The sequence below is a fragment of the Helianthus annuus genome, chromosome 2 (assembly GCF_002127325.2).
Source record: "Helianthus annuus cultivar XRQ/B chromosome 2, HanXRQr2.0-SUNRISE, whole genome shotgun sequence".
In the NCBI taxonomy this organism is placed as follows: Eukaryota; Viridiplantae; Streptophyta; class Magnoliopsida; order Asterales; family Asteraceae; genus Helianthus; species Helianthus annuus.
The window spans coordinates 91,393,992-91,401,821 of NC_035434.2; positions in this window are offsets into that span (position 1 = coordinate 91,393,992).

Sequence of the window (7,830 nt, forward strand, 5' to 3'; positions counted from 1 at the left end):
CAATCATGAGTATGTACTAACTATGCTATGCAATAGTAAACAAGAGACGAACCTTGCTGCCTGGAGCTGAGTGTCATGGTCAATGTCGTATCAGTTCAGTTATAGTCTGGTTTTATAAATCATTTTAAAACCAAATTCACTATAACCTGGCTCTGATACCAAACTGTCACACCCCCAATTTACCACCTAGGGAGTGTCCCTGTGAGGCGTGTGACGACTAGCAATGAGCCACCAATTACATTGAATCACAAGTTTGAAATAAAGTTCCATCATTTAAGAATACTGAAATCCCAAACATAAGTTGTTCAAAAACCATAGGTTCAGCGGAAGCGTTAATGTATCATACTGTAAATACTATTCAAACAACCACAATAAATAAATGTCTGATAACTAAGTTCATTAATGTAACCATGACCACTCTCGCCCTCCAGCCAGCAAGTTCCTGTGTTCCCAGTACCTAAGGACCTGCGAGCATGTAACACACGTATCAGACAAAGCTGGCGAGTTCACAGTTTTAGAAAACGTTTGTTACCCGTTGTATGTAAAACAGTTCAATAATCAACGCAAGTAATATTGTTAATATCTCAATTCCGAACAATGACGGCTCCTGAAATACACGACTGCCCTTCCCACGTACTCCTATCTAGTACTGGGCCAGACTGGGTCATTAGTTCACCTCCGTCCTCTACAGGCACGGGGTGAGGGTGCCAAACCTAAGTAATGCTACTAACTAATACCCGATGAGGGACTTACAAAAGATGATAGGTGAGAATATTAACCAATATACCCGTTTTTACCCAAGGACTTATCCCCCCCCATGGGATACCCACTGACTGTCCCCAACCACTGGGACGCATGCTCGAATGTAGTGAACTCACCTTTGGGTTGCTCGGTAGGACTAGATATTCGTGTACTTTCACAGTTAATCACCCAAGACCTATTATGGTTACCGAATATAATTAATCTCATGGACACAAGATCACGTATTCAACACACACATCCCACATATTGCATATAACCACATCACACAACGTTATGCACAATAAATATTCAAGTCACAGATCATTACGCATCATTACACAGTCGACTAACAACATTTAACAGTTTGTTACATGATTCAAATTTTGGTGCTGCCCATGGGTTCTAACAACATCATAGAGCATATGGCCCTTCAGGCCCAATATCGACTTAATGATCCAGCAAATGTTAATATCCATTTTCAACACCTAGATTTGTACAGTCCATTAGACCTCGGCCAAAAACATACACGTATTAATCCGTTTCCAGCCTACCCTACCCATACGCAGCCCAGCTATCGTTTACAACCCAAGTAAGTATGCCACACCAAACCGTTGTATAACCGAAAGCATAGAATAACTAGTTTCATGTATATAATAGACTTACTATGTGGCTATACAAAAGAAAGCATGTGGGGACCCCACATATCATGTGCGCCGCCCACCAAGATGATCACATGATCAGATCATCATTGTCACTTCATATATATTTCACTTTGAATTCATGTCTTTGATAACTATCACCACATAATGTGGGTTTTGAGGTCCAATTAAAAGAAAGGGTTGTGAGGTCCAATTACCTTTTGTGAGTCCTGACCTATTCAAGACCCCACATGTTATCTCGATTCTAACTTCAACAACTAAGCATAATCTCATTAATTACTTCACACAAGCACATGATTTGATTAGACATATGTATAGGGTTTGACTATATTGACAATATTATTAATACAACATCATGCAAAGAAACATCAAATATTATTAATCCTAGCAAGTATCACAAGAAACTCAAATAATTAATGAGTGTTTACTAACCTGTCGATGTGTAGAACAAAACACAAATATTGGTGTTCAAGAGAAAGGGCTTCGGTCAAAGGGGATGGGATCTGCCGTCGCCAAAATAGAGAAGAGGGTAGGGTTTGTTGTGATTTAATATTGTGATAATGCGATCTTTGAAAAGAAGTTACGTAGTCCCCTAATTATAATGTCAATCAACAAGTGAAGTGGGCCGGACTCCACTGTGGGATCCTACCCGCACCAATGATCCAACAGAGAACCCCCTACACGTACAAGTCTACTCACACACTTTACACGTCAAACGCGTTAATAAAAGTTACGAACGTTTGCTAGAGTATACCAACACGGAACATATAACACATGAAAGAGAACTAACGAGAAGTTAAGATCACAAGTTAAAATGTTACCAACCATGAAGGTTCGGGTTATCACATATACTATCCAAACGAGAACTAGTGTGCGGCTCAACGATACATTTAACATCTACGGTGGCCCACTCCACACAATCAATCATTCTCATTTACGTTTAGACTTAATAAATTATTATCGCAACGTTAACATGGCGAGAACGTAGCTAAAGGAAAAAGGAAATCAAGATCACAAGACTGAAAGGCACAAACCTTGAAATTTTGGGTTGTCACACATACATATCAATTTTTGACATTGGTTATACATTACATGATTTATATTTGACACATAAACATTTGACATGTTATTCAATATAATTGGCAATTGGTTTAAACATGAACATTATACATTGGTGGTTTGTTTGGGTAAAGTGATTTAAGTAACGAGGCGTGTGTAATATGATACAAGCATGGTGGATACGCCGCTGGTACTTCCTATATATAAGTGTTTGTATGATATTACATATCGCAGCGTTGTTTAAATCATTTCAGTTTAGACATATAACATATTTTTCACAATACAATGTTTTACAAACAACTTATTTTATACAAACTCATTTTTACTTGGTTATTCGTTTAACCTTACATTACTCTTTTACATATCATCTACCTTATTATCGCTTTTCAAACATTTTATAAAAGCAAACACTTAAATTGGATTCATGACAAGTTTTCATTAAACATTTTCTTAAAACTAAATCATGAATCCTATTTTCACAAAACCTATGTACTCGCCGGCATTTTTATGCTGATGTATTTTCACATGTGTTTCAGGTACAATAGTTGATGATATTTGATGATGATATTGATGCATCCTCACATAGGATTGGACGAGGCCTTAGTGACAATAAAAGATGCAAGACTATTTAATTATGTTATATTTCTTGCTTGTTTTGACATTGTAACTCAGTTAATCAATAAAACAAAATTTCAAATTTCCATGTGTTATGAAACAATGATTCTGTTACAACACTCCCTAACGTTTCCGCCACGATTTGTTGTTTTACGTGGTCGGGGTGTGACAATTGATCCGTTAAAGTGCTAAGTAAAGCTTTAAAGTGTCGTTTATATTGTTTTTAGTGATACAACAAATTCCCATCACTTTGGAAAGCGTCTAGGTCTATTTTACCAAGTTTTTGCACTTTACTAGTTATGTTAAAAGCTGAATTTTAGTGTTTAGTGTAGAATTCTGCAATTAAAGTATGTTTTAGGCACATCCGGTCACTATAACTATCACCTAGTGACACAGTTTTATGATCCTCACCTCCCTACACTCCCTACTAGTGTAGTAATCTATTCCCGGCTCATACTGGCCTCCAAACCATGTCTGTCTAGTGCTGGCAATGTCAGCATGTTTACTGGGTTATCCGCTCACTGTGCTAACTGTGCTTTTGTGCATCAAGTTTGTCACTAATGTTTTGTGTGTAATAAATGGAGTGACAGTAATAAAGTATGATGCATGAGTATGTATGTATCAGAAAACAAAAAGCAGTTTATTCATAATGGTAATCAAGCACAGTAACTAAGCACTAATTAAATATTAATTAATGTGTACGGATACCTGGATTTGTGAGGGTTGTCACATTTTTTATGTTTTTAGGTCCATCGCGTCTTAGAAAAGAAAACACATTTTTTTGTGTTTTTAGTCCATTGCATTTTAGGAAAAAAACTTTTTTTGTTTTTAGGTCAATTCTGTTTTAGAAAAAAAACACACACACATATACATATATATATATATATATATATATATATATATATATATATATATATATATATATATATATATATAGAGTAGGGTTCGCACGGAAAGTGTGTTTTTCCTAGAAAGTCTAGGAAGCGATCTGGTCCATCCGATTAGTGTGTTTAAGGGTTGAGATTAAATCAACGGCAATCTTGTAATATTTGAGTTTAATTAATTGATTGTTTTAAATGAATAGGGGCAATTTTGTCAAATGGCCGTTTTTTTAAATCAATTAGATAACTGCAATCCCTACTTTCATGGGATTTTCCCTCTCTCTCTCCATTATTGATTAGATTTTCTCTCTTTCTCTCTCCAATCCAACCCTAAACATAATAAAACCTGCGATCTCTACTCCCCCTTGCTGTTGGCGACGCAAAACAGGACCCCAAAAGCATTCAGATTTCGGTTCCAAGGCTTGTTGATACCCCTTTTCTTCACTAGGTATTCATATCTTGTGTTGTGATTAAAGTTCTTGAAGTGCATATACGTTTTCGGTCTTAATCTGCTTGTAACTTGGCTGTGTTTTTTCGGTTATAATTGATGATTGTAGAGAGGCATGTAAAACACAGCGTCAAGAATCTGCTTGCTGTTAAAACACAGCGTCAAGAATCTGCTTGCTATTAAAACACAGCGTCAAGAATCTGCTTGCTGTTAAAACACAGCGTCAAGAATCTGCTTGCTGTTAAAACACAGCATCAAGAATCTGCTTACTGTTAAAACACAGCGTCAAGAATCTGCTTGCTGTTAAAACACAGCGTCAAGAATCTGCTTGTTGTTAAAACACAGCGTCAAGAATCTGCTTGATGTTAAAACACAGCGTCAAGAATCTGCTTGCTGTTAAAACACAGCGTCAAGAATCTGCTTGCTGTTAAAACACAGCGTCAAGAATCTGCTTGCTGTTAAAACACAATGGCCTGCTTGGTGTTAAAACACAATGTCAAGAATCTGCTTGCTGTTAAAACACAATATAAAGAATCCTCCAGCAAATCTGCTGACTTAAAACACAATCAGATTTGTTAAACTCCAGTATAAAAACAAACTGTTGTAAAACACATTATGATGTAATGTAATCATCAAAAAACACAATGTGATGTAATGTGACATAGACAACAACATAAAACACAGTCAGAGTGTTAAAATGCAAAATAACTGTTAAAACACAACCTGATTATATATTGACTTCAGATTGTTAAAACACACTGACTTCAACCTCTCTGACTGGTAAAACACATCACCAAGAACATGCTGATAGTTTCAGATAAACACATTGACTTGCAGATTTGAATTCGAAAACAATAAAAATTCCGAAAATCATGGAATTTTAGTTAATGAAAATACATTCCAAAAATAAAATTAAAATGTGAAATTACATGATAGCCCTTCTACTTAAAATCCCTCAATGACACATGTCCAAATCTTATTCCTTCCTAGACTTTCTAGGAAAAATAGACTTTCCACTCAACTCCTACTCTGTATATATATATATATATATATATATATATATATATATATATTTGTTTTTGGTCTATTGCATTTTAGTACAAACATATCTTTGTGTTTTTTGTCCATTGCGTTTTGAAAAGATAAAAAAAACAAACATTTTTGTGTGTGTTTTCTTCATTGCATCTTATAAAAAAAACACATTTTTTGTGTTTTTTTTCCATTGCGTTTTACGCATATAGGTTTTCGATCTTTTTTAAAGTATGGCAATAGTATACTTGTTTTAAAGATGAAAACGCTCGTTTGATGCGATTTTTATAAAAAAATGATATCATATAAAAGAGTTATTAATGTTTTAAAGACGGGGGATTGGAGGAGAGATAAACTATTGATTTTGATGGAGTACGATACTCCTAAACTAACCCATGAGCCTCTTTTTTTATTCAATTCCACTCATTTTATCTTATCCATTTATTTTAAATCTAACTAATAGGATTGTTTCCTAACATTCTTACCAAAATAATCGTCATATTATATCCTGACTCATGTTTTTTTATATTACAATGGTTAATTTATATACTTTTAAAGGTATTTGGGTAAAGATGAATTTTAATTTAGAAAAAGAATAGGAAATGTTTTTGATATTACAATGGTTTATTTATATTCTATGTAGAAACACGTGCATTAGACGAAGTTAGATGAAATACTATTAATCTATACTATATTATAATACATGAGAGAGACATTTTAACATACCCAAAAAGTAAGAACTTCTTCCCTCTTATTTATAAATACACCCTAAAATAAAGGTAAATTATTCTTTTAAACAATAATTATATTCTAGTCCCTCATCTTATCACACTTAAATCCCTAAAGTTTAACATAATTATGGATAATTAGTTACAATTTCCCCCTCCACAACAAACTTATAATTCTTTTACGTATTCTTGTCATATTTTAAAAACTATAATGTTTTAAAAAATTCCAAAAGTATCGTGACGACTTCCTCATTTTGTCGATGTTTCGATAGTTGTTTTGGTCAGTACTGACGTGTGGATTAAAAGATACAAGTAGATGATGCCTTAGTGTACAAATGAATAAAGCCCAACGTATTTAGTAATTATCCTAGAATTTTTAGTAGCAATAGAATGTCAAGTGATTAAATCTCGTCAATTTGATCATCTCATCTAGATTACACTTTAATCCATCATCTTTAACAAAATTATAGATAATTAGTTAGTGTCACACTTTATCCTCTTATAAAAACCTAATTCTCCCCAATGAGTTTTAAACTGTCATAACTTTTTTGTATGTTAATATTTTTTTTTTAAATTACACCATATGAACGAGTATTTTATTCTTTTTATTTTGAGTGTAGTATTGTTATAGTTTTTTAATTAAAAAAATGATACGTTACGTGATTAACAGTGTTTAAGGGTGAGTAATAACTGAATCATTAACCGAAACCGAACCGAAAACAACCAAAAACTGAATTAACTGAAAAGTGATTAATCAAAACCCGAATTAACCAAAAATGGTTATCAATTTTTTGTACCATCATTTAACCAAAATTAACTGAACTGAACCATTCATATTTTCATATATTTCTAGCTTTATACCTTTGGTTTATGTATTTCATATCTGTATCCCCATTTTATGTATTTATACCTCCATTTCATGTACCTATACATTCATTTGATGTATTAACACATAAATTTCATGTATTTCTAATCAACATTTTTAGCCCAAGTTTGGTTTTGGCTATTAACCGAAATTAAATGAATCAAACCAAAACCATTAACCTAACTGAATGAACCAAAACCGATTAACTGAAAACGGATTGGTTAATAAAATAGACTAATCGTGTGACGATTGTCAAAATTCCATGTATCCGTACAATTATTAAACAGTAATTATGACCTAATGACTGTGCTGATTTACAATTAATGACTTGAATTTCTTTCTGATTATGGTTATCATACATACATGTGCATCATATATTGCATAATGTCATATCATTATTGCATGCAACACTTATTGATTCAAATGATGCACAAAACAAAGTTAGCACAGTTATCAGATAAATCAGAAAAATGCTGACGGAGTTTAGTACATAGACAGACATAGTATTGAGAAACAGAATGTGCCAGAAACCAAGAGTTACACTAGTATAGTGTGTAGGAAACTAAGGATCATAAAACTGCCTTCCTAGTGATAGTTTAATTACCAGAAAGTGCCTAAAACTCACTTAAATTGCTGAATTCAGCAAAATTCAGCTTTTAAACACTTAAATATCATACTCTCCTCTCCTTCCTCTCCTCTCGGTTGTAACCCACACCACACACCACCACCATCATCAATCAATCTTCATCCATTCTCTACATACACAAAGGTGTAAGGAACATAACAAGGAAGCTATGAACTCTTG